This window comes from Panthera tigris, chromosome A1, assembly GCF_018350195.1.
Source record: "Panthera tigris isolate Pti1 chromosome A1, P.tigris_Pti1_mat1.1, whole genome shotgun sequence".
Classification (NCBI taxonomy): Eukaryota; Metazoa; Chordata; class Mammalia; order Carnivora; family Felidae; genus Panthera; species Panthera tigris.
This window is the reverse complement of record NC_056660.1, coordinates 141,884,165-141,910,923: the sequence shown is the minus strand read 5'-3', so window position 1 is coordinate 141,910,923 and position 26,759 is coordinate 141,884,165. Positions and strand designations below refer to the sequence as shown.

Here is a 26,759-nt window from a genome sequence, read left to right as displayed (position 1 = left end):
CGAGCATGAGTGGGGGAGGGGCAGAGAGAGAGGGATACACAGAATCTGAAATAGGCTCCAGGCTCTGAGCTGTCAGCCCAGAACCCAATGCGGGGCTGGAGCTCCTGAACCATGAGATGATGGCCTGAGCTGAAGTCAGATGCCCAACTAACTGAGCCACCCAGGCACCCCTTTAATTTTTTTTAATGTTTATTTATTTTAGAGAGAGAGACAGAGCAACAGAGTGTGAGCAGGGAAGGGGCAGAGAGAGGGAGACACAGAATCCGAAGCAGGCTCTAGGCTGTAAGCGCAGGGACTGATGTGGGGCTCGAACTCAAGAGATGTAAGATCATGACCTGAGCTGAAGTTGGATGCTCAACTGACTGAGCCACCCAGGTGCCCCGATCTGAATACTGTTTTTATTAAAAAAAAATTTTTTTTTAAGTCTATTTATTTTTGAGAGAGAGAGACAGAGACAGAGTGTGAGCGGGGGAGGGAGACAGGGAATCTGAAGCAGGCTGCAAGCTCTGAGGTATCAGCACAGAGCCCAACTCAGGGCCCGAACCCACAAACTTGTGGTATCATGACCTGAGCTAAAGTTGGACACTTAACTGACTGGGCCTTCCAGGTGCCCCTGTTTTTATGTTTTGGACCCCGTTTCCCCCCCTTTTGTTAAGCAAAGCAAGAACTATAGAAACATAAGAATGTGAGGATTTGTCTGCTCTTTACAGAAATATCCTTTTTGTTGGGGGGTGGGAGGGATAATTTTTTCTTTCTTCTATGGAGACAATAGATACTTAGGCAGCTGAGTTGAGCTATTCTCATCCTGAATTACGTTATGGCTCCTGGGCCTTGGTATCTTTGTAACCATGGAGTGTGTTCCACGCTCCAGAAGGAAACTTGACCCTCACATAAAACCACTTGGAGCTTTCCGGATGGCCCATTTCTTTTTCTGGAGTGGTCAGATTCTGTGCCTAGGTGGGGGGAGAAACACAGTCTGCAAGGAGATGTGCGTGCTCACTTTGGCAGCACTTAAACTAACATTGGGACGATACAGAGATTAGCACGGCCCCTGTGCAAGGATGACACACACATCTGTGAAGCAATCCATATTTTAAAAAGATGAATGAATGAATAAAAAAGAGAAGTATGTGTCCACTTGCCTGAAGCTGGAGTTCATTTTCCTGCCCTGAAGCAAATGCAGGCTGTAGAAGGGGATGGGGCATGTCTTGAGGAAACAAAATCCTCCTGCAGCACCATATCCCCATCCCAGCGGTGGGTTCTGGGCTTTCTACCCATCAGTCTGCAGGGCTAGGAGGGATTCCAAGCCTCAACAGAGTTGTGTGTTTTCTTGTAAACAAAAATGGACATCGTGGGTCGTAGGCCAGGCCAGCTCTGTGCTCTGTACCCTCCCCAGCCCCCGTCCTGGCACTGCCCGTGTTTGGTGCCACTGCCTTTAGGGAGCATCCAGATCACCTGGAGGGCTTTTAATAACACATTACTCCCATCCCCAGAGATTCTGAGTTGCTAGGTCTGCGGTGGGCTGAGAATTTGCATTTCTAGCACATTAACAGTTGATGCTGATACTGCTGGTCTGGGGACCACACTTTGAGAACCACTGTGATACTAGGCACTCCTTGACCTTCTGGAGGGTGTGTTGGGACAAGCAGACTCCACTCCTGATGGCGTGTCTACCTGTGGGGAATTGCCCGGTGCTGGAAGAGCCAGTAATTCAGAAGCAGTGGTTCATTGGAGTGCCACAGGGGCCCTGGCCCTAGAGCCTTCTCTATTGGCTCTTTCCACACAGACCAGGGATGTGGCATTTGGAGTTGCTGATTTGGGCTCTCATTGCCTCCTTCTAAGACCGTCTTGTCTCAGGTGTTGCAGAAAACTTCCTGGACCATGTTGCTTTCCTATGTAAGATCCTTCATGGGCTTGCCATTGGTCTTAAGATAAAGTCCAAAGTCCTAAAATGGCTGCAAGGCCTTTTGTGATTCTCTACCTTTATAGCTTTGTCTCTTGCCAGCCTCCGTCTTGGCCTCTGAAATACTCCAGTGGTCACTAACCTCTTTCTTTTCTTTTTTTTTTTTTTTTTTTTAAGTTTATTTATTTATTTTGAGAGAGAGAGGGAGGGGCAGGGAGAGGGAGAGAGAGATCCCAAGCAGGCTCCGCAATGTCAGCACAGAGCCCAGTGTGGGCCTCAAGCTCACGAACCGAGAGATCATCACCTAAGCTGAAATGAAGAGTCGGGCACTTAACCGACTGAGCCACCCAGGCGCCCCACTAAATTTACTCTTTTATGAACTCACATCCCATTTCAGGGCATCCCATTTTGCTGGTGGCTTTCCCTGGTATGCTGTTTGCTTGTCCTCTTAGTCTGACATCTCTTGCTTGTCAGACCTCAGCTTAGCTATCACTTGCTCTGGTGAGCTTCCGTTGACCCCTCTGGAACCAGTTAGGGCTTCTGTAAAGGTTTCACATCACCTCGCAGTTTTCTCACTTTGGCTCATATCGGCTGCATCGAGGTCCTGATTACTGCCTGTTTATTTCTCTGTCTCTGGAGGGGCTGCAAGCCCATCACGTGATCATTCACGTGATCCCAGGCTTGTCATGGTGGTTCTGTGAGGTAGATACTGCAGGGGAGGAAACTGAGGCAAAGGTAGGTTAAGTACCTGGCTTACAGTTCAGTTACCCTGTCACTGAGTTACAACCCTGGGATTCTCATTCAGGTCTCTTCGACCTGACCCCCTAGCCAGGCTTCCTGCTTTGAGACCAAGAGCCCCAGGCATGGTCTGCAGACCTTTCCTGGGAGCATTAAAAGACTGGCTATTCCAAATTAACAAAAATGGTCCTTTCCTGTTGTTTTTTAGGTAAACTGGGAAGCAGACTCTTGAATTCACAGCTGGCTTGTGGTTTTTACATCTCGTTAAAGCACACTCATCATACAGGTAAGGGGTTAGTTCTTGGGACCTGCTCCTCATGCTTAGGTGAGTTGTAGGAAAACTCTAGTCATGATGATGCACCTGGTAACTCCCAGAGTTCTCATTCAATAACAAGAAAATCCTTAAATGAGGAAAGGTGTGACGTGGTCCCCCACCCCTGTTGAGAGTTTATGGGGTGAAGGTGTTTACTTGGCTGGCTTTCTCCTGGGTGTTGCTGGCCTTTTCACCACCCAACATTTTTTTCTTTGTGCAGGGCTCCCTTCTCCCATCCATGTAAGCTGGTGCTTAATTCTTTTTCTAGGGGTGCCTGGGTGGCTCAGTCGGTTGAGCACCCAACTTCGGCTCAGGTAATGATCTTGCGGTCTGTGAGTTTGAGGCCCGCGTCGGGCTCTGTGCTGACAGCTCGGAGCCTGGAGCCTGCTTCAGATTCTGTGTCTCTCTCTCTGCCCCTCCCCTGCTCACATACACTCTGTCTCAAAAATAAACATTAAACAATATTTTTTTAATTCTTTTTCTTCATTTAAGACCCAGTCTGAATTTCTTTTGTTATCAAACTGCATCAGGAAGATGCTTCTTGGAGCATAGCCTTTTCCTCAGCTTTACAGCACAACCAATCACTGCTTATCTGCTCAGACAGCACACTTGCTTGCTATATGAGCTTTACTTAAGTGTTTGTGTGCATTTTTTTCCTCTAGTCTGTGAGTTCCTTGGCTGTAGTCTCCCATCTAGCATATTTTCTGGCATGAAACAGACTTTCAGTAAATGAATAAATATGTCTGACAAAACAAAACAAAAAACAAACAAAAAAACAACAACCCCTAGTAAGCTCAGCTAAGGCACAGCCACAAAAAAAAAATCATAATGTATTTCTAAGCCAATGAAATGATATGTAAATTGCTCTTTTGGATTAATTCTGTGCCTGTTTGCTCATATAACCATGCATAATTGAGAATTTACCCTAATATATTAAATTAGTAGGAGTTTAGACTCTTCCCCCTAATGAAAGGGATAAAAAGTCAGTTTTCGTGTCATTGTCTTTCTATGGAATAATAAGTGATGTAGGTCATGAAGCACTAATGTGCTAAATGACAACCTGCAGCTCTGAGTTTGCTCTTGGAGAGACCATTGTCACCGGGACCCTGGGAGCCCTGGTCAGCTCTAGGGCTGGACATGTGTCTAAATGTATAGGCAGTAAGGGAGCAGTCAACAGACTTTCCCAATATATAACCTGGAGGCAATGAAAATATTTCTGAGTGGTTTGACCATTTGTTTTAAAACACAGTTCAGGTTTAAATAATTTTACAAAAAGCTTAAATTTTTTTTTTTTTTTAATTTTAGAAAGAGAGAGGGGGTAGAGGAGAGGGGCAGAAGGAGAACAGGGAGGAGGAGGGAGGGAGGGGAGGGAGAGAAAGAAAGAAAGAAGAAGGAAGGAAGGAAGGAAGGAAGAAAAGAAAGAAAGAAAGAAAGAGAAAGAAAGAAAGAAAGAAAGAAAGAAAGAAAGAAAGAAAGAAAGAAAAAATAAATCCAAAGCAGGCTCCATGCTCATTGTGGAGGCCAGTGTGGGGCTTGATCTCATAACCTTGGGATCATGACCTGAGACGAAATCAAGAGTCGGATGGTCGGCCAACTGATCCATCCAGGCGTCCCTTTAATGAAAAGCTTTTAAATCAGTGCACCTCAATCCTCCCCAGACTTCTCAGGTCATTGGGTTCTTTGAGAGGTGCACTGATTGGCTTCATCCTGTGGGATGGGATTAGCAACCCCCAGGGTGGTGGCTCACTGAATATTGAAGCCAGAATGGGGCCTTGGTCTTCATCTAGGAGAATATGGTATTGAGTCTTTACTCTTGCCTTCCTGTCCTGTTCTACATTAACACTGCTCATTGTTCAGCCTTTCCAGCTGCTTTGGTTGGGTGTGTGCGGCACTAAAGCAAAGAGAAAGAAGTTGTCTTCTGGTTTCTGCATTCCTAGTAGAGGTACTGGCCAATAAATCCATGTAAAAGCAATCACATAACTGTGCTTTCTTTTACCTGGTGCCGAGCCCCAGTTGTACAGCCGTATGGGAGAATTTAGTGAAAGACAAAGCAGTACAAGAAATGTGACTCTCAATTAACCCTACTCGTGTTCTTAAAATTTCCTAGGGCTTGGGTAGAGTGAGGACTTCAGCTTTGCCCAGGAATTTCCAGTCTCCATGTAAGCCAGTTTGTCTGCCATATTTGAAAAATAAATTAAGGAAATTAATTGCAGTTTAAAAGCCCACGTGTTAAAATATGAGGAGTTTTAGCTTTATAGTAGGTTTTGAAATTTGACTATTATTGACTGTTTTGCACCATTCCTGCAGAACCCGAATGCAAGGTGGTTGTTGTGTGTCTAGTTTTTATGCTGTCAAATGCATGAGGAGTGCTTACAGATTGGTAAGAACTGGCAACTCATTGAGCTTCTGGGAGATGTGATTCTCGGAGTGACTCCTGTTTCACAATACAATTCTAATCTGGTTAGAAAAAAATGTGGTAGGTCAAGTTATTCAGCCGTCCTCCTCCATATGGGGTTCTCACACATAGGTGTGCATTCAGGCACACTTCACAGCCTTCTCTGGTTGAATCTTGACTACCCCACATCATTTGGACTAGCCCAAGAAATGCTACAGTTCTTGGATTTTCCTAGAGCTTCCAAACTTTGTGTTTTGGACTTACACTGTGGTGTTCTTTCATGAAATGGTTACTGTTTCTAAAGATGAGCCCTCTAGCACCCCACCTGTAGAATTTGTGTATCAGGGTGTGTGTGTGTGTGTGTGTGTGTGTGTGTGTGTGTGTGTGTGGTTAAGATGGCTGTTTTGGAGCGTTGGCCTTGATCCAAAGACACTGTCCAGCCTGGGCCCCTAGTGTCCACAGTAGACATTTGGGAGCCACCAGAGCGAAGGCAACTAGCGGGCATAGCGACTGTTCTGCTGGTCTCAGACTCCAGTGTCATTAGCATGCTGGTCTCTGATTGACCATTTCCTTTATTGCCGAAGTGTCTGGGAACCCAGTCTGTAGCTGGTTATAGACACATGCAAAAAGTAAATGGCACATCCTCCTCCCAACCCCACCCGGTGTCTTTGGTTTTCTCAGGTGAAGCCTTTATCTTTTCTTCTTCTGAAAGAAGCAGCCAAGTCTCCAAAATAGGCTTTTGAGGTTCATGGTAAAGCTTCATCCAGGTATTGACATTTATGGGAAGAGTTTGCTTTTTTCCATTTCCAGGGCACAATCAGTGCATCACTTAGGAGCCACTTTTTACTTTGATCAGGTCGCTTCTGAGCTGTGATATGTGGGCTGGTCTGTCTTATCCAGTGTAGAAGCTTGTTGTTGATTTCAAAGATAACTTATAAGTACTTGTTTCCAGGAAAACTTGCTTGTAAATGGGATATCTTGGACCTTGCTTTATGAAAGGACTATTGTTTTGGTCACTCTCATGTCCCCTTTCAGTTAAGAAATGGCTATTTCCTGTTTCTTAGCATCTTTTTACAATTATGGACCTGAGTTGGAAGGAGGCCTTCAGATAACTAGTTAATAAAAGTAACTTTTCCAAAGAGGCAAAAGAGAGTGAAAAGATTTCCCCTTTCATCTCTTTTAATGACGAAGAATAAATATTCTGCATTTTAAATGATTCCTTTTCTCTATGAAGCATTTCTTACATTAAGCGGTTTCTGAGGCTTCCGGAATCCTGTTCTCTCAGGTTCCTTCTTCAAAGCTGGTGGCCGCCCTGTTTGGCTCCCTTTAGACCACCTCCACTGATGCTTATCTTTCTTCTCCTTTCTTTCCTGATGGGCAGGCCATGGTGCTTGCCTCCCTGCCTGGGGTGACTGCAGAGTATCCTCCTACCCTTGATGGCTACGAGCTGAAAAAGAAAACAAACAGCTGAAGCTCCCATTGAAGCCCAGCAGGCTGGGGCAAATAGTTCTCATTCTCCTTGTTCCTGGGTTCAAAGTGCACTTCACATTTTATGGGGGTGATCAGCCCTCCCAAGGTGCTGGTTTGAGGGGGCCTGCATCTGAGCCTGGTGGACAATTAACCGTGCTGACCTCCTCCTTTTTGCCTTCGCCTTACTGGCTGAGCTTACGTTAATGCTCCAAGTGAGAAGGGGCCCGCTGCTCCTTTGAGCTCAGCACCAGGCAGGGCTGGAGAAACAGTTGATCCTGTTCAAAGGGGATGTCTCTGAAGCATGAAGATTGAACTGATTGTGACCCCACCCTGGGGGAAGGAGAAGCGCCCTCTGGAGAACAGGCCTGGAGGAAGGGGCTGTCAGTTACTAATCTCATTGGCTTGTGGGTCTTCAGGGACTTACATCCGTTTAAAAGAGAATTGGGGTTGAAGGTAATAAAATAGGCCTTAAATTAGAGGAGCAGGGGGTCATTTCATCTAATTTTGTGGTTGTTACTGAGGAATAAAAGGCAGAGGAGATAATTTCATTAGCCCCTTTGAGACCTTTATCACGGTGAGATGGCATTTGGGGATGAGCAGAGCCTCGTGGGTGCTGATCTTTCCCCTTCAGGGGCCTGACAGCTGGATTTCCTTGGCACCGGGGGACGGCCTGGGGAGGCACAGTCACCATTCTGGGCACCGTGATCAGGAACATAGTTTCTCCTGCTCTAAGTGATGAGAGTTAGTGACTCAGGACAGCTGATGCATGTCCCAGCATACCACTCTGCCAGTGTGTCATCCACACTGAAAATAAAGAAATCCACCAGACGAGAGCTCTGTTAGAATTGGCATCGTATCTTTTACTTCTGAGGAAGGCTTGCCTGTCACCTGTTGATGTGATTTATTTGGAGCACGATGGTCATGACATTCCTTTGAGCTGAGCAGTGTTCAAAGTGTTCAATCTTATGGAGGAGAGTTGGCGTAAAAGTGGGAGCTGTGCCTTCTGTTTGCTTAGTCCTGTTCTGTTCCTAGTGTATGTTCCCGTCTGCTGCTTCCGAAAGCCTCACTCGGTAGGTGGCTATTCCTATCCATGTTTGCAGAGAAGGGAGTAAGGCAGAGGTTCTGGGACTTGTTCTAGGTTCCCCAGGAGGGAAGTAGGGGAGCCGGGATTCTCTCTCCGGGGACTTTCAACTTTCAAATTAAGTTCTCTGTGATTATTATTGAAGGCACAGAGGAAAGAGGAGGAGGAGAATGATCCAGATTCTTCCAAGAGAAGGGAGAGAAAAGTAGTGGTTAATAGATAGTTCTCCACACCAGCCACCAGCTGGCACCATCCCTCAAGGCAGCCTGGTTTCTTTCTGAAGGGGAGAAAAGTGACCAGGGTGGGCTGGACAAGACGAGGTGGGAATTGGGGGAGATTGAAGAAGGGAGGGTGGGAAGGGCTATTTGTCTATCTGAAGCAGTCATAAAGCGTTGAGTGACCTCTGGAAAGCCTCTGCATATGATCAGGAGGGACAGTGACATCAAGTCTTGCCTCTTGCTAGTTTATTTCTGAGGCCCAGCTTTTCCCACGTCTATCTTTATTCGTGGTCTTATTTTCTTCTCTCTAGTTTCTCCCTCCCTGTACTGCATACATTTCTGCTTAATATTTGTGAACTTAGTTCTGAGCAAAAGAGCACTTCTATTAACCTTAACCACTGTTAAGTGCCTTTAATCCTAGATTCCTTTTGTGTAGTTCTTACCAAAATCGATTCCCCCATTGATTCAGGAGCTGATGTTTCCCCCTGTCTGTTGATAATGGAAAGTGTACACCCCTCCCTTTCTGGTAGATGTGGGGCTCTTGGGAACTTCCAGAAAGTAAAACTCCAGCCAAGTGTTTTCCTGAAATGTTAGCTGAGGGGAATGTTTCTGGTGGGTAGGGGGCATGTCACTTGTTTCACTAATGTTTTTCCACATTCGGTTCAAGAATCTTTGCCCTGTGGTCCTTAGAGGCAAGAGTCCTCCTGCCTTGGCCGGGTGCTGTTCCTTTCCTTCATGACTGCGGCTAATCAGAAGTTGGCTGCACTTCAGTGCCTCTTAAAAGCTTTTCTCCGTGGCTGTGTCCAGGAAGTTGAAGTGCAGTGTCAGAAATGATGTGAGTTGATGAAGAAGAAATAAACAAATCCAGGCAACATGTGAGGAAGCCTTGGCAGCCCAGCTCCTGTTTTTATGTCGTTTTGATCTGAAGGAACCAGATTTCCTCCATGTGGAAGGAATGGGGCAGTGGGGGTCCCTGTGCCAAGGAGCCTGAGGTGTGCATGCCACTGGGCCTTCTAGAGTAGGGCTCCACATAGTCTAATGAAACTCTGGGATGAAAACGAGTCGTTTTTGCTTGGCAGAATGGAGATAAGTCACACGTCTGCAGCCTGAGCTATATGTACATGGAATAAAAATAGCATCTGTTCAGGAAAGCAGAACATTCCAGAATGCTTCATTCTCCTCTTGGCACTAAAGCAGAGAGGGAGGGGATAGAAGAGCTGGAAGGGACTTAAAAGAGCTTGTCCAAGGCTTTGATTTCAATTAGAGGCACCAGATAACTTGACCAAAACCCCATGAGGGCAGGGACCCCAGACTGTCATGCTTGTTCACCTTCATAGCTCTGGTTCCTTGCAGGTCGTAGGTGTTTAATATGCCCTTGTCGGGTGAATGACTGATATAAATGAAGATAGGACTTCTGACTCCTAGTCCAGTGGAGGTGTTTGAGGTGTATCTTTGAGGTATTTTTATAGGCTGAAAAAAGTATAAGAAGTGGTGCCAAGTAACTTTTGTGTAGTTGATTGTGATTACACGTCGATGAAAAAATCGAGACGTGGTGAGATTAAACTGATTCCTTAAGGTTGGTGGTGAAGTTGAGGGGGAGAGAGGCCTTCTCAGGCTTAGGGGTGGGGGGGAGGCAGGACTGCCACACACGTTGTTGTGTGTGTGACCGGTGCCTGGTGGAGCTGGGCAGGGCCTGGGCTGTGGGGAGGTGATGTTCCCCCTCGCAGGTCCCCCGGGGGAATCGACACAGCCCTGGAACAGACAGGTCTGAACTTGTTCTTCCACCCACGAATAGTACCCGCAGCTGGGAGCCACCCCTCCTTCTGTGGCCCAGTGCCTTCACTTTCAGAGGGACGTACTACCTGGGGCTCATTGGAACTTTGAGTCTATTTGTGGAGGTGCATGTGTATGAGATGCTGTGGTGTGACTGGAGGTCAGGATGTGCTTGAGCGTTTCAGGGATGGAAGGAGGACTCTGTTCTCTATACTGCCAGCCCCTATTAGCCAGCACATCGGGGTCTCTGTCACCACCCAAGCTCATTTTGAAAATTGCAGCAGTGGCTTCTGTCACTGGGCTCAAGCAAGTAAATGAGGTCACTGCAGTGTACTTAGTACTTAGAAACCCACCAGGTAAGCCATGCCATTGCTGTCAGGCCCATGAGGCAAGGCGTTGCTGTTCATTTCTCTCCCTTGTTTAACTTCCCAGTTAATCCACGAAACAAGATTTACCATTATGTGGAGTTCTAACATTTAGAATCATTAAAGGAGGTTATTTCAAGATTAAGAGTGGCCAAAGAGGGGGCATCTGGCTGGCTCAGTCAGTAGAGCACACTTGATCTCAGGATTGTGAGTTCGAGCCCTACGTTGGGAGTAGAGTTTACTTAATTAAAAAAAAAATTTTTGTTTTCTAAAAGTTGCCAAAGAGATTATAAGGTCAAGATTTTTGTTTAAATTCACAAATATTGAGTAAGGACGTGTTATTGTTTGCTACTTGGTGAGTTTCATTTACCCAATGAACCTGGTCTATCTACCCATCCCCCTATCTTCCCAGCCTGGATGGACGTGTATGTATCTCTTTAAATTGACCTTTGGGCTCTACCACACGACCTTAATGTCCAGAGTTGAATGTGCTTCCTCTGGAACCCTTGGCAACTGACCACTTCCATGTGGAATTTTCTGTGCCACCTCTGGGAGAGAACCCTGTTTCTTCTGGAAATTCTTCCTCCCTATTGGTCCTTTCTCTGGTTCACCTGACTTCGGCTGCTTCATTGACTTCATAGATGTCTCCTTGCTTCTTTCCAGGAACTATGCAGCAGACATCCCATCTCCCGGTGGGTCATAAGACAAGCTGTAGTCTGACCCTGATTGATGACTACAGAAAGAATCAGCTGGGTTAGCGGCTTCTGTTCCGTATTAAGGATCACAGGGCTTATTGATCCAAAGTGGGCAGGCATTCTGCAGGCCAGAGGTGGGTCTGACCAGGTCTCTGTAGCGGGAAGAAGAATGATTACCATTGGCTGGACTATTAGAGCTTCAATAAAAAGAGCAAGCTTAATCTTGTCCAGTCGCATTAATCATTACTTTTGTGTGTGTGTGTGTGTGTGTGTGTGTGTGTGTGTGTGTGTGTGTGTATAAAAACCAGGCCCTGAGAAGTGATTCTCTGGTAGTGCCCTCATAGTCTGGTGTTTGAACTTCCCATGGAGGCTATTCTTTGGCACTGATGTAGTTATTTGTGAGCTGGTCCTATTGTGCAGAGCTAGCATGATGCTTTGGAAGTGAACAGTGAATGTTTTACTTGAACTGAAAATATTCTGTGTGCAAAACCATGCAAATTAGAAACAAATTCAATTTTTAAGACTGCATATGTGTTGACAAAAACAGCTTTTGGGGAATATCTAGTTTCTTGAAATCATTTACATGGGGGGAAAACCTGATTATTCTCTTCAGGATTCTTTTTTTTTTTTTTTTTTTTTAATGTTTATTTATTTATTTTTGAGAGGGAGAGAAAGAGGGAGAGAGGGAGGGAGGGGCAGAGAGAGAAAGAAAGAGAGAATCTCAAGCAGGCTCTGCATTATCAGATCTGTGAGATCATGACCTGAGTGGAGGAAATCAAGAGTCAGGTGCTTAACTGAACCACCCAGGCGCCCCTCTCTTCAGAATTATTACAAGTATAAACAAAGGTGGGGTGGGAGTGTCTGACTCCCCAGCTGTGAGCCTTGAGCATTTGTGAAGGGTAATTTAGGAAGCAGACCTTTTAGTGGAAAAGTGTTTTAGCATTGCTTCTTCATGAAGGCACACTTTTTACTTTACTTATTTTACTGCATGTGGCATAGTTTCATTTGCGTAGTTCTCCTTCCTTCTTTTCTTTCTTTCTTTCCTTCGTTCTTTCTTTCTCTTTCTTTCTTTCTTTCTTTCTTTCTTTCTTTCTTTCTTTCTTTCTTTCTTTCTTTCTTTCTTTCTTTCTTTCTTTCAAGTTTTTAACTTATTTTGAGAGAGAGAAAACCAGCACGGGAGGGAGAGAGGAGACACAGGATCCGAAGTGGGCCCTGTGCTTGCTCTCAGTGCAGAGCCTGATGTGGGGCTCCAACTCAGACCTTGAGATCATGACCTGAGCCAAAGCTGGATGGTTACCCGACTGGCCACCCAGGTGCCCCTCTCCTTATCTTTTCTTTTTCTTTTTCTTTTCCTTTTTAAAGCAATCTATGGGGGTCTGTAACCACAGTGGCAGAAGAAAAGTTAATGGGAGTTTATATAATACTGTTCATATTTATAAAATTAAATGCTCAGATGTGATAGAATTGTGTATTCGTAGGATTCCAACTTACTATAAAAATGTAATGTTAATAAGTTAGAAGATTGGTTCGTATTCATGATTTTTTTATTGTGCAGTGAAATAGTATATATACACTCATTAATTGCTCCCCCCCCCCAAAAGGTATAAATCATGTAAGTATAGTTTTATGGAGAATAGGAGTGTCAGAATCAAAGTTTTTGGTTATTTTGCAAGTATCTTGCTCTTGTTTTTACAGTTCAGAGAATTGTAAAATTTGGAGAAGTCTTTAATGTGCTCCATCTGTCTTCTCTTGCATTTATTCCTTCTGTGTTTTCTCTAGCTGATCACTTCCCCTGCTGTGCTCTTTCCTGAGAACCGGGATTAAATCCCTGATCTCCACCCCAGTTTAATCAGCCTCTGTAATGCCTGAACTCTAGGGTCTTCATGAGAGGACCAAGTTTTTCCCCCAGTCTGGCCAGGTCCCAAAGATACCTTGGTCCTTGTTTTGTGGTCCTTACTGGAGCCCAGTTGTACCTCACAAGCAGCCCAGCTCACCCTGAAACTAAGGACTATGCATTTTCTGTAGCCTAAAAATGGTAATGATTAAATATACAGGATTGGATTTTGTTTGGTGATTGTGCAGTCTGATTAAGTGTTTTACCAATTAATAAATATTAGAGTAATGATAAACATTATTATCAGGCTCTTGGGAAAGAGAATGCTTGGGAGACAGCCCTTTCCAGCCCCATTTTGCCGCTGGGGCTAGGGCTGGACTGAGTGGTTCTGGTATTTGGATGGGTTCTGTGGTAGGGAAGACCCCGCCTAGTATCAAGGAGGCTTGGGTTCAGTCTCTGCTCTGGGTACCCAGGCTCTAAGACCTTAGGCAAGTCACTTCTCTTTCAAGGCTTAGCTTCCTTCTCTGTAAAATGGGGATGCTTGTTAGGAGAATTAACTGAGATCACTTTTGTAAGGCATACCTAGAGCACAGTAAGTGGTAATCATCACTCCTACACAATGGGAGCAAGTTGACCTGAGTAATCCAGTGATTTCTGAAATTTCTTCTTGAATTGTTGCCCCCCTCAGCTGAGGTGCTCAAAGCATTTTTGTAGCTGATGTTATTTTGAGGCCTGTAGTGAGTTTAATGGGGGGTGGGGGTGGGGAGTGCTGCTGTTTCCATATCAAAGCCTGCTGTGGACCAAGTTTCCTACAGCTCAGGGCCTGTGTTTACCCTTTGTCCGAGGCTGATACCTTTCATAAACGGGCTTTTCCCAGGGCGTCCTTTGCCTTTAGGATCAAAGGAGTTCTAGAGTGTGTATTTGACATGAGGTAAAATTAATAGTCATTTAGAAATTAAATGAGCCCTGTGGCAGCTTTGTTTGAGAGTCTCTGTTTGTTGGGAGGAATACCTACTGGGTGAGGGCCCTTGCTCAGTGGCGATCTGCTCTGTGGGGCAGCTACGATTTGGCCTCCTGGAGTAAAATGTTAGTTGGAAAGAAGGATGCAAAGCCAAAAATTCTTCAGAAAGTGTTTATGTTTGTCCTGGGAGAGTGGCAACACGTCGCACGCTGTTAACGGGCCTGGCCTGCTAATAGTCCGGTGCTGCACTAACCCAACAGTGTAATTTATTTCACTGAGGGACTTGTGGTTTTATGTGCCATGTATCGGTGTCATTGAGACCTTGTTTGGAGAGGAAAATAGCAATTAACGTTTGAAATAGGAAGTAGCTTTACACATTTGTGGTGGACGAAACCCAATAAAAATGACCATCAGGAGTTCCCTAAAGGTGAACATAAGAGTTTATAAATGGTGGTTTCCGTCTGGTAGGTTGACAGCTTTTGATTTGTAAGTATAAACCAGAGTATGAGGGCCACAAACAGAGCAAGGCATGCGAGGGAGCATGACTGCAGGGAGGATGGTGACTCCACGGGACATGCAGGCAGGTATCTGCGTTGTCTAAGGGGCGGGTGGCTGAGGGTGAGGGTGTGTTTGGCCAGCTTAGGCCATGTCTGCGTCACTGCTGGGAGATGACAGATATACAGGACCCTCCCGTACTGCACAGGTGCTGGTACTGAAAGAGTGGCTGCTAATTTGTGACTGGGTCTGCTTCTGCCCTTGCACAAACATTTCAGCTCATTATCTCAAGAAACAAAAGAACCGAGCAAGTTACTGAGTACTGAATCCTTTGACGTTTGTTTTCTTGTCTGTCTTCGGTGTTTCCGAATGACTGGATTGTCTAAATTAAAAGTAACTTTTAAAAATTAAAGAATGGTTTCCTGAGAATTAGGATTTTCAGGCTTGGGAGACTTCTTTTTAAAATTGAGATAACTCCTAGTGCTTGTGAGAAAGTCGATTATTGTATGTGCGTGGTTCAGAAACATGAAGGGAGAGATGATGGTGACTCTAACGTCTGCTTAACAGTCTGCTCAGAGTGTGTGCCTTCGAGCAGGGTTGCACAGCTTCTGACGGTAGCAGGGTTGACACTATTGACGTTTTGTGTGGAATAGTTCTTTGTTGTGGGGCCAGGCTGTGCATTGTAGGATGTTGAGGCAGGGTCCCTGGCCTCTGGTGACTAGATGTCAGAACTTCCACCCCTAGACATTGCCAGTTGTGCTGGGATGGGGGCAGGGAGGGCCAAACCATCTTGGCTAGAACCACTGCCTTGGACTGAGTGTGCTAGGAGGTGTTTTCATTTGGTTGTTCACCCAGGTGATCTTGGCTCAAAGTCCTCTCACACATCATCTTGCCTTATTGACTGTGAGTGAGTAAGAGAAAATAAAATAGTGAGGGTAAACTGCAAGGGATGACTAAGAGATGATGAGTGGAAAGCATTAGGGATTTACTTACTCCTCAAGGGAAGGCAACCCCAGTGAAGTATCTCCTGGAAATTTCTAAAGGCCAAAGCTGTACAAAGAAGAGTGATTGGTTCCGTTACACAACTCTTTGCCTTGTCAGTTCAGAATTTCTTGGTAACAGTAGGGCTCATGGCCAATTTCTAATCGGCCAATTTCCCTGCTGTTTTTGACCAGTTTTTTTAAAAGCTGTCACTCTGTTTCTTTTTTGTCAGGCTCAGCCCTTGAAACAAGCAATTCTGAATGTATATGTTCAAGGCTCGGTGCAAGTTACCTTTACTTCAAAGTCTTTGAAATATATGTTATACAATATGGCTATGAAAGTTCTGGATTTTATTTATTTATTTTTTTTAATTTTTTTTTTATTTTTTAATATATGAAATTTACCGTCAAATTGGTTTCCATACAACACCCAGTGCTCATCCCAAAAGGTGCCCTCCTCAATACCCATCACCCACCCTGCCCTCCCTCCCACCCTGCCCTCCCTCCCACCCCCCATCAACCCTCAGTTTGTTCTCAGTTTTTAACAGTCTCTTATGCTTTGGCTCTCTCCCACTCTAACCTCTTTTTTTTTTTTTTTCCTTCCCCTCCCCCATGGGTTTCTGTTATGTTTCTCAGGATCCACATAAGAGTGAAACCATATGGTATCTGTCTTTCTCTGTATGGCTTATTTCACTTAGCATCACACTCTCCAGTTCCATCCATGTTGCTACAAAAGGCCATATTTCATTTTTTCTCATTGCCACGTAGTATTCCATTGTGTATATAAACCACAATTTCTTTATCCATTCATCAGTTGATGGACATTTAGGCTCTTTCCATAATTTGGCTATTGTTGAGAGTGCCGCTATAAACATTGGGGTACAGGTGCCCCTATGCATCAATACTCCTGTATCCCTTGGATAAATTCCTAGCAGTGCTATTGCTGGGTCATAGGGTAGGTCTATTTTTAATTTTCTGAGGAACCTCCACACTGTTTTCCAGAGCGGCTGCACCAATTTGCATTCCCACCAACAGTGCAAGAGGGTTCCTGTTTCTCCACATCCTCTCCAGCATCTATAGTCTCCTGATTTCTTCATTTTGGCCACTCTGACTGGCGTGAGGTGGTATCTGAGTGTGGTTTTGATTTGTATTTCCCTGATAAGGAGCGACGTTGAACATCTTTTCATGTGCCTGTTGGCCATCCGGATGTCTTCTTTAGAGAAGTGTCTATTCATGTTTTCTGCCCATTTCTTCACTGGGTTATTTGTTTTTCTGGTGTGGAGTTTGATGAGCTCTTTATAGATTTTGGATACTAGCCCTTTGTCCGATGTGTCATTTGCAAATATCTTTTCCCATTCCGTTGGTTGCCTTTTAGTTTTGTTGGTTGTTTCCTTTGCTGTGCAGAAGCTTTTTATCTTCATAAGGTCCCAGTAATTCACTTTTGCTTTTAATTCCCTTGCCTTTGGGGATGTGCCGAGTAAGAGATTGCTACGGCTGAGGTCAGAGAGGTCTTTTCCTGCTTTCTCCTCTAAGGTTTTGATGGTTTCCTGTCTCACATTCAGGTCCTTTATCCATTTTGAGTTTATTTTTGTGAATGGTGTGAGAAAGTGGTCTAGTTTCAGCCTTCTGCATGTTGCTGTCCAGTTCTCCCAGCACCATTTGTTAAAGAGACTGTCTTTTTTCCATTGGATGTTCTTTCCTGCTTTGTCAAAGATGAGTTGGCCATACGTTTGTGGGTCTAGTTCTGGGGTTTCTATTCTATTCCATTGGTCTATGTGTCTGTTTTTATGCCAATACCATGCTGTCTTGATGATGACAGCTTTGTAGTAGAGGCTAAAGTCTGGGAATGTGATGCCTCCTGCTTTGGTCTTCTTCTTCAAAATTACTTTGGCTATTCGGGGCCTTTTGTGGTTCCATATGAATTTTAGGATTGCTTGTTCTAGTTTCGAGAAGAATGCTGGTGCAATTTTGATTGGGATTGCATTGAATGTGTAGATAGCTTTGGGTAGTATTGACATTTTGACAATATTTATTCTTCCAATCCATGAGCAGGGAATGTCTTTCCATTTCTTTATATCTTCTTCAATTACCTGCATAAGCTTTCTATAGTTTTCAGCATACAGATCTTTTACATCTTTGGTTAGATTTATTCCTAGATATTTTATGCTTCTTGGTGCAATTGTGAATGGGATCAGTTTCTTCATTTGTCTTTCTGTTGCTTCATTGTTAGTGTATAAGAATGCAACTGATTTCTGCACATTGATTTTGTATCCTGCAACTTTGCTGAATTCATGTATCAGTTCTAGCAGACTTTTGGTGGAGTCTATCGGATTTTCCATGTATAATATCATGTCATCTGCAAAAAGCGAAAGCTTGACTTCATCTTTGCCAATTTTGATGCCTTTGATTTCCTTTTGTTGTCTGATTGCTGATGCTAGAACTTCCAGCACTATATTGAACAACAGCGGTGACAGTGGGCATCCCTGTCGTGTTCCTGATCTCAGGGAAAAAGCTCTCAGTTTTTCCCCGTTGAGGATGATGTTAGCTGTGGGCTTTTCATAAATGGCCTTTATGATCTTTAAGTATGTTCCTTCTATCCCGACTTTCTCAAGGGTTTTTATTAAGAAAGGGTGCTGGATTTTGTCAAAGGCCTTTTCTGCATCGATTGACAGGATCATATGGTTCTTCTCTTTTTTTTTGTTAATGTGATGTATCACGTTGATCGATTTGCGAATGTTGAACCAGCCCTGCATCCCAGGAATGAGTCCCACTTGATCATGGTGAATAATTCTTTTTATATGCTGTTGAATTCGATTTGCTAGTATCTTATTAAGAATTTTTGCATCCATATTCATCAGGGATATTGGCCTGTAGTTCTCTTTTTTTACTGGGTCTCTGTCTGGTTTAGGAATCAAAGTAATACTGGCTTCATAGAATGAGTCTGGAAGTTTTCCTTCCCTTTCTATTTCTTGGAATAGCTTGAGAAGGATAGGTATTATCTCTGCTTTAAATGTCTGGTAGAACTCCCCTGGGAAGCCATCTGGTCCTGGACTCTTATTTGTTGGGAGATTTTTGATAACCGATTCAATTTCTTCGCTGGTTATGGGTCTGTTCAAGCTTTCTATTTCCTCCTGATTGAGTTTTGAAAGAGTGTGGGTGTTTAGAAATTTGTCCATTTCTTCCAGGTTGTCCAATTTGCTGGCATATAATTTTTCATAGTATTCCCTGATAATTGTTTGTATCTCTGAGGGATTGGTTGTAATCATTCCATTTTCATTCATGATTTTATCTATTTGGGTCATCTCCCTTTTCTTTTTGAGAAGCCTGGCTAGAGGTTTGTCAATTTTGTTTATTTTTTCAAAAAACCAACTCTTGGTTTCGTTGATCTGCTCTACAGTTTTTTTAGATTCTATATTGTTTATTTCTGCTCTGATCTTTATTATTTCTCTTCTTCTGCTGGGTTTAGGCTGCCTTTGCTGTTCTGCTTCTATTTCCTTTAGGTGTGCTGTTAGATTTTGTATTTGGGATTTTTCTTGTTTCTTGAGATAGGCCTGGATTGCAATGTATTTTCCTCTCAGGACTGCCTTCGCTGCATCCCAAAGCGTTTGGATTGTTGTATTTTCAATTTTCGTTTGTTTCCATATATATTTTAATTTCTTCTCTAATTGCCTGGTTGACCCACTCATTCGTTAGTAGGGTGTTCTTTAACCTCCATGCTTTTGGAGGTTTTCCAGACTTTTTCCTGTGGTTGATTTCAAGCTTCATAGCATTGTGGTCTGAAAGTATGCATGGTATAATTTCAATTCTTGTAAACTTATGAAGGGCTGTTTTGTGACCCAGTATATGATCTATCTTGGAGAATGTTCCATGTGCACTCGAGAAGAAAGTATATTCTGTTGCTTTGGGATGCAGAGTTCTAAATATATCTGTCAAGTCCATCTGATCCAATGTATCATTCAGGGCCCTTGTTTCTTTATTGACTGTGTGTCTAGATGATCTATCCATTTCTGTAAGTGGGGTGTTAAAGTCCCCTGCAATGACCACATTCTTATCAATAAGGTTGCTTATGTTTATGAGTAATTGTTTTATATATCTGGGGGCTCGGGTATTTGGCGCATAGACATTTATAATAGTTAGCTCTTCCTGGTGGATAGACCCTGTGATTATTATATAATGCCTTTCTTCATCTCTTGTTACAGCCTTTAATTTAAAGTCTAGTTTGTCTGATATAAGTATGGCTACTCCAGCTTTCTTTTGGCTTCCAGGAGCATGATAAATAGTTCTCCATCCCCTCACTCTCAATCTAAAGGTGTCCTCAGATCTAAGATGAGTCTCTTGTAGACAGCAAATAGATGGGTCTTGTTTTTTTATCCATTCTGATACCCTATGTCTTTTAGTTGGCGCATTTAATCCATTTACATTCAGTGTTATTATAGAAAGATATGGGTTTAGAGTCATTGTGATGTCTGTATGTTTTATGCTTGTAGTGATGTCTCTGGTACTTTGTCTCACAGGATCCCCCTTAGGATCTCTTGTAGGGCTGGTTTCGTGGTGACAAATTCTTTCAGTTTTTGTTTGTTTGGGAAGACCTTTATCTCTCCTTCTATTCTAAATGACAGACTTGCTGGATAAAGGATTCTCGGCTGCATATTTTTTCTGTTTAGCACACTGTAGATATCGTGCCAAGCCTTTCTGGCCTGCCAAGTTTCAAAGGAGAGATCAGTCCCGAGTCTTATAGGTCTCCCTTTATATGTGAGGGCACGTTTATCCCTTGCTGCTTTCAGAATTTTCTCTTTATCCTTGTATTTTGCCAGTTTCACTATGATATGTCATGCAGAAGATCGATTCAAGTTACGTCTGAAGGGAGTTCTCTGTGCCTCTTGGATTTCAATGCCTTTTTCCTTCCCCAGTTCAGGGAAGTTCTCAGCTATAATTTGTTCAAGTACCCCTTCAGCACCTTTCCCTCTCTCTTCCTCCTCTGGGATACCAATTATGCGTATATTATTTTTTTTTAGTGTATCACTTAGTTCTCTAATTTTCCCCTCATACTCCTGGATTTTTTTATCTCTCTTTCTTTCAGCTTCCTCTTTCTCCATAACTTTATCTTCTAGTTTACCTATTCTCTCCTCTGCCTCTTTAAGCCGAGCCATCGTGGTTTCCATTTTGTTTTGCATTTCGTTTAAAGCGTTTTTCAACTCCTCGTGACTGTTCCTTAGTCCCTCGATCTTTGTGGCAAGAGATTCTCTGCTGTCCTGTATACTGTTTTCAAGCCCAGCGATTAATTTTATGACTATTATTCTAAATTCACTTTCTGTTATATTATTTAAATCCTTTTTGATCAGTTCATTAGCTGTTGTTATTTCCTGGAGATTCTTCTGAGGGGAATTCTTCCGTTTGGTCATTTTGGAGAGTCCCTTGCGTGGTGAGGACCTGCAGTGCACTTCCCCTGTGCTGTGGTGTATAACTGGAGTTAGTGGGCAGGGCCGCAGTCCGACCCGATGTCTGCCCCCAGCCCACTGCTGGGGCCACAGTCAGACTGGTGTGTGCCTTCTCTTCCCCTCTCCTAGGGGCGGGATTCACTGTGGGGTGGCGTGTCCCGTCTGGGCTACTTGCACACTGCCAGGCTTGTGTTGCTGGGGATCTGGCGTATTAGCTGGGGTGGGTAGGCAAGGTGCACGGGGGGTGGAGGGGCAGGCTTAGCTCGCTTCTCCTTAGGTGATCCACTTCAGGAGGAGCCCTGTGGCAGCGGGAGGGAGTCAGATCCGCTGCCTGAGGTTTGGCTCCGCAGAAGCACAGAGTTGGGTGTTTGTGCGGAGCGAGCAAGTTCCCTGGCAGGAACTGGTTCCCTTTGGGATTTTGGCTGGGGGATGGGCGGGGGAGATGGCGCTGGCGCCTTTGTTCCCCGCCAAGCTGAGCTCTGCCTTCCGGGGGCTCAGCAGCTCTCCCTCCCTTTGTCCTCCAGCTTTCCCGCTTTCCGAGCAGAGCTGTTAACTTATGACCTCCCAGACGCTAAGTCGCGCTTGCTGTCGGAACACACTCCGTCCGGCCCCTCCGCTTTTGCCAGCCAGACTCGGGGGCTCTGCTTGGCCGGCGAGCCGCCCCTCCGCCCCGGCTCCCTCCCGCCAGTCCGTGGAGCGCGCACCGCCTCGCCGCCCTTCCTACCCTCTTCCGTGGGCCTCTGGTCTGCGCTTGACTCCGGAGACTCCCTTCTGCTAATCCTCTGGCGGTTTTCTGGGTTCTTTAGGCAGGTGTAGGTGGAATCTAAGTGATCGGCAGGACGCGCTGTGAGCCCCGCGTCCTCCTACGCCGCCATCTTCCGGAACTCCGAAAGTTCTGGATTTTAAAACAAGTTGTACCTCCTCGAATCTGGGTGGGTTTGTCACCACTTGACCAGGAGGGTATGACAAAAATTGTCATCGTGTGACTTCCGACCCTAGGTCCTGGAAGGCCATGCAGTTCCTGCCTTGTTTGTGGGAAGACTGCTTTTCAAGCCATGAGCTGCCATTTAAGAAGTCTGTCCTGTGGCCATTGTGGCAGGTGATGGTGGTGGACCATCTCGGCTGAACCCAGCCTCCCATCCATTCCCACTGAAATGTGAATGAAGCCACCTCCATCCTGTAGACTGGCCCATCTGCCACTGCATGCCACCTCTGACTTGCCCCGTGGAACAGAAGCATCATCCAACTGTTCCTTTTGCCCAAATTCCTAACCCATGAAATGTGAGACACTATAAAAAACTGTTTTTAAAAATTAATTAATTATTCATTCACTTATTCATTTAATGTTTATTTATTTTTGAGAGACAGCACAAGCAGGGGAGGGGCAGAGAGAGAGGGGGGTCGGAGGATCCAAATCAGGCTCCACGCTGACAGCAGTGGGCCCGATGCGGGGCTCAAACTCACGAAACATGAGATCATGACCAGAACCGAAGTCCAACACTCAACTGACTGAGCCACCCAGGTGACCCCTAAAAAGTTGTTTTAAAAGACTCCTATAAAAACAGATCGGGGGCTCCTGGGTGGCTCATTCGGTCGAGTGAATGTCCTACTTCAGCTCTGGTCATGATATTGTGGTTCGTGAGTTTGAGCCCTGCATCGGCCTCGTTGCTGTCAGTGTGGAGCCCGATTTGGATCTTCTGTCCCCCTCTCTCTCTGCCCCTCCCCTGCTTGCACTCTCTCTCAAAAATAAATAAACATAAATAAAAAGAAAAGAAAAAAAAGTCACATCAACCATTTCATCTAGTGCTCTACTGAAAACTTGTTCTAGGAGCTTCTTGAGATATGGTTTATTGGTCTTCTTGAAGAACTTTTTCAGGGGAATTATGACCATGTTTTTGCCTCATTCTGCTGACTGACTTTAATACCTCTCTGGCATAGTCTACTAAATCGTTAACAGATGTTTTAATTTTAATAAGTATTGCTTAATAGTAACTATTAACTAGATGTGAAGTTGCTCTGGTTTAACCTGGATATTAGGGTCAGAGTCCTTGCCTTCATTTGGTGCTTTATTCCGGATTATTGCTCTGATGTCCCAAGACCCAATGACTCTTTGGGCCCTCCCTGAAGTGTACACTTTTGGCAGAGTTTTTCAGTTCTCTTAGAAGATTAGATCAGTGTGTCCTAAATCCTGTCCTGGGGTTGTAGGCACTCTAAAAGGTATCTTTTCCTAGAGATGAACCGCATTAAAGTATAGGTTGTAAAAATCACACCTTGGGTATATAACAGAATATCCCTTATGTTTAGCTGGTTAGGGAGGAGAGATACACAATCATTTGAACGCATCCTATGAGAGAACTAATAGTGTCCTTGTAAATGTGAAGTTACACTTCTAAGAAAGCCTGGAAATAACACAGTGACCAGCATTAGAGGAGACTCGTGACACTTCAGATTTTGAGGCCTGCATCAGGAGCTCTCCCAGAAGCCAGGTGTGCTTCAAGGAAGTCAGCATCAGGGATGGCTTCTCCTGAGTTAGGGCAGGCGGGCGGAAGAAGCTGCCTTTTTGCAGATTGGTGCCAGAGTGCAAACAAGTCCAGGTTGTGGGGGTGTGGACCTCCAAGGATGTCACTGTTAATGCTAACATCAGTGAGGAGGGTCAGGCTGATTAATATGAGGCATTATTGGCTGTGATCCTGCAAGGAGAGCTGTGGTTATCTTCCGCAAAGGCTGTGAAGGACTGTGAGGGTAAACGGGACTTCCTGAGGGTGAGCTGTTTCTGTCACCCTCATCCTGCATCCCTTGTAGCAGCCTTTCCTTTTCTCTCTGGGACATGTCAGCACACAGACCAAGGGATTAGGGGAGCTGAACATCTCCTGGCATGGTTTTCTGAAATCTGGATGTGACTGCTTTGGAATTCTTGGCAAAACCCTTCTCTGGCTCTGTGGTTTCTGTGTAAAGTGTCCTCAGAAGCAATCCATTGTTACAAAGGAAGCCTGGGGAGAGAGGGTTGGATCTGCCCAGGGATTGAAGAAAGGGGAAGAGAGGAGTAGAGGGCAGAATGAAGAAGGAGGGCAAGAAGAGGAGGGGTGAGTAGGTGGTGGGGACACTGTAACTCTTGTAGGTGCTGCGGGTCTGAGGAGCACGAGCACCATAGGGCACTTCAAATCCCACATCGTAGCCCCAGCTTGGCAAACATAAACCTCTCTCTAGTCAGCTAGGGGAGCTGCCTTTGGCTGGTCTCTCCAGAGTGACACCACATTGGTAGAGAAGGGAGGGCAGCCTGAGGAAGGAGTATGGGTGTTGTATTTGTTGTGTATCTATCACCTTAACCTTCTTAGCAGTCTATATTTTTGAAGCCAAATGAGTGGTCCCCTTGTCAGAATATAGGTTCTTTTCTTTTTTTAACTTCATTAAAAAAACTTTTTTTTAATCTTTATTTTTGAGAGAGAGAGACAGAGACAGAGTGTAAGTGGGGGAGGGGCAGAGAGCGAGGGAGACACAGAATCCGAAGCAGGCTCCAGGCTCCAAGCTGCCAGCACAGAGCCTGATGCAGGGCTTAAAGTCACAAGCCGTGAGATCATGACCTGAGCTGAAGTCGGACGCTTAACTGACCGAGCCACCCAGGTGCCTCGTAACTTTATTTTTTTATTTCAGAGAGAGAGAGAGTGAGCGAGAAAGAGCGAGAGCGAAAGCAGGGGTGAAGTGCAGAGGGGGAGAGAAAATCCCAAGCAGGCTCCACATGCAGAGCTAGACACCCGGCTCTGTCTCATGACCATGAGATCATGACCTGAACCGAAATCAAGAGTCGCACTCTCAACTGACTGAACCGCCCAGGAGCCCTAGAATATAGATTCTTACTAATTGTAGCAATCAGGTTTTGAATCCAAATTCGATCTTTATTCTGGAACAGTCTGAGTTCTTTTAAATCAGGCTGAACACAGTTGAGGGCTTTTCACCATGCCCCCATCAAGAGGTCAGATTTGTAGATTGAAGGTGGTCTGGCAGGTCATAAGTTAATTTGAAATCTTGGGCTTAGAGTTTACAAAAGAACAGATTAAGAATGCCTACCATACATGGATTTGTTTTTAGAAAGCAATTTTCTATTAGCTGCTGAGTCCTGATGACTTTTCAAAAGTTTGGATTGTTTTTAGTCTAATTACCAGTTGAACAGTGCAGGAAAAGGAAGGAAATTTGGTGTGTGTCTTCCCTTTGTCTCTCATTTCTTTATCTTGTTAGCATTTCTTGTTTAAATTTTCTTTTTTATTTCATTTTTTCATTTTTTATTAAAATTTTTTTAAATGTTTATTCATTTTTTGAGAGAGAGAGAGAGAGCATGATGGGGTGAGGGAAGAAGGAGAGGGAGACAGAATCCAAAGCACGTTCCCAGCTCTGAGCTGTCAGCACAGATCCTGATGTGGGGCTCGAACCCATGAACTGCAAGATCATGACCTGAGCAGAAGTCAGATGCTTAACTGACTGAGCCACCGAAGTGCCCCCTTTAAAAATTTTTTTCCATGTTTATTTTATTTATTTTTGAGAGAGTAAGAGAGCACAAGCAGGGGAGGGGTAGAGCAAGAGAGGGAGATGCAGAATCTGAAGCAGGCTCCAGGCTCTGAGCTGTCAGCACAGAGCTTGATGTGGGGCTTGAACCCATAAACCATGAGATCATGACCTGAGCCAAAGTATGACACTCAGCTGACTGAGTAACCCAGGCACCCCGCTTGTTTAAATTTTCTTGATGTCCTTTTGATTTTCTTTTCTGTTTACTATAATGGTTCTCAATTGGGGCCTGGTTGCCTTCTGTCCTCTCCCCCTTTCTCCTCCATTTACTGGGGGTGTTTGGATCTGGGAGGGGGATTAGACTGCCCTAAGGCTTTAAGAGAATAGGGATGGGGAATCCTAAATGCCTGCATGGGAATCACTCCTGAAATGTTAATACTCCCCGCATTGTAGATGGAAGGCATAGGGTCTTCTGCAAATTGGAATGGAGAAAGAGTCTTGAACTTTGATTTGTAAACCGTGACTAAGGGTAGAGTGGTTAAAAGCCCAGGCTTTGGAGTTAGACTACTGGGATTTGAAACCAACTCTAACATTTACCAGCTGGGTGATCTTTGGGAAGTTACTTAAAGTTTCTTTGCTTCAGTCCCTTCATCTGTGAATTGTGGTCAATAATGCCTTAAAGGTTTTTGTGACAATCAAATAGATTACAATAATACTTGGCACATTTTAAGTATGTTCAATGATTACATCTTTTGGTAAAAGAGTATCATTCCATAAGGTTCCAAGAACCTTCTTCCTATGTCTGAATCTTTTAGTCTTTTTTTTCCTTTTTCTAAACATGAGCTATATTGATAGTCCCATTTTATTTTTATAAATCTAGAAGCATTTTATATTTATAGATTTTAAGCTCAAATATAACAATAATTTTAGAATACTTCATAGAGACTTCTAATAAAATGGGTAGAGTCTTGCAATAGAAAACAGTAAGTTTGTGTGCCAGACAGTGTGAGGAGCACTTACAACAGTCTGATTTAGGACTGCTTTTCTAATTTTAGAGATGGACTTCAGAAGTAGGTTCTTTCTCTATAAAATGAGTGGGCTTTACTCAGATGCTTAGATGCTCAGAGTATGGGAAGGAGGGGCTTTCTTGCTATCTCCCACTGTCCTGAGACCCAGTGTAGATGTGAATAGATTCCCTGGCCAAAGAAGATGGTTATAATGGGGCACCTGGGTGGCTCAGTCGGTTAAGCGCCCGACTCCTGATTTTGGCTCGGGATATGATCTTGCTGTTCGTGGGTTCAAGCCCCACACTGGGCTCTGCACTGACAGCACGGAGCCTGCTTGGGATTCTCTTCCTCTCCCTCTCCTTCCCTCTGCCCCCTCCCCTGCTCTTTCTCTCTCGGTCTCTCAAAATAAAGTTAAAAAAAAAAAAAAAAGATGGATACAGTTGTTCCAGTAGCATTTCTCTGTTGGATCCTGTTCCTAAGGGGCCAGCTAGAAATGGTCCTGATTCTACTGCAAGAGCCCAGGCAAACCAGGCCAGTCTGCCCAGAGGCATTGAGGGTGACCAGACCAGATTCAGGGCCAGGACTGTTCAGGCATA

At 44.5% G+C, this 26,759-nt stretch overlaps 1 protein-coding gene and 1 non-coding gene across 2 annotated transcripts in view; both read left to right on the top strand.

Annotated features, from left to right (window-relative positions):
* LHFPL2 (LHFPL tetraspan subfamily member 2) overlaps positions 1 to 26,759 on the top strand; it is a 171,481-nt gene that overhangs the window by 13,288 nt on the left and 131,434 nt on the right. Inside the window, exon 2 of the mRNA XM_042989074.1 lies at positions 2,850 to 2,927. The gene's annotated coding sequence lies outside the window, so the exon portion shown is untranslated. The remainder of the gene's footprint in view (positions 1 to 2,849; positions 2,928 to 26,759) is intronic.
* LOC122232053 lies at positions 993 to 1,096 on the top strand. Its single transcript, XR_006209379.1, has one exon. It is a non-coding gene; the product is annotated as a U6 spliceosomal RNA (small nuclear RNA).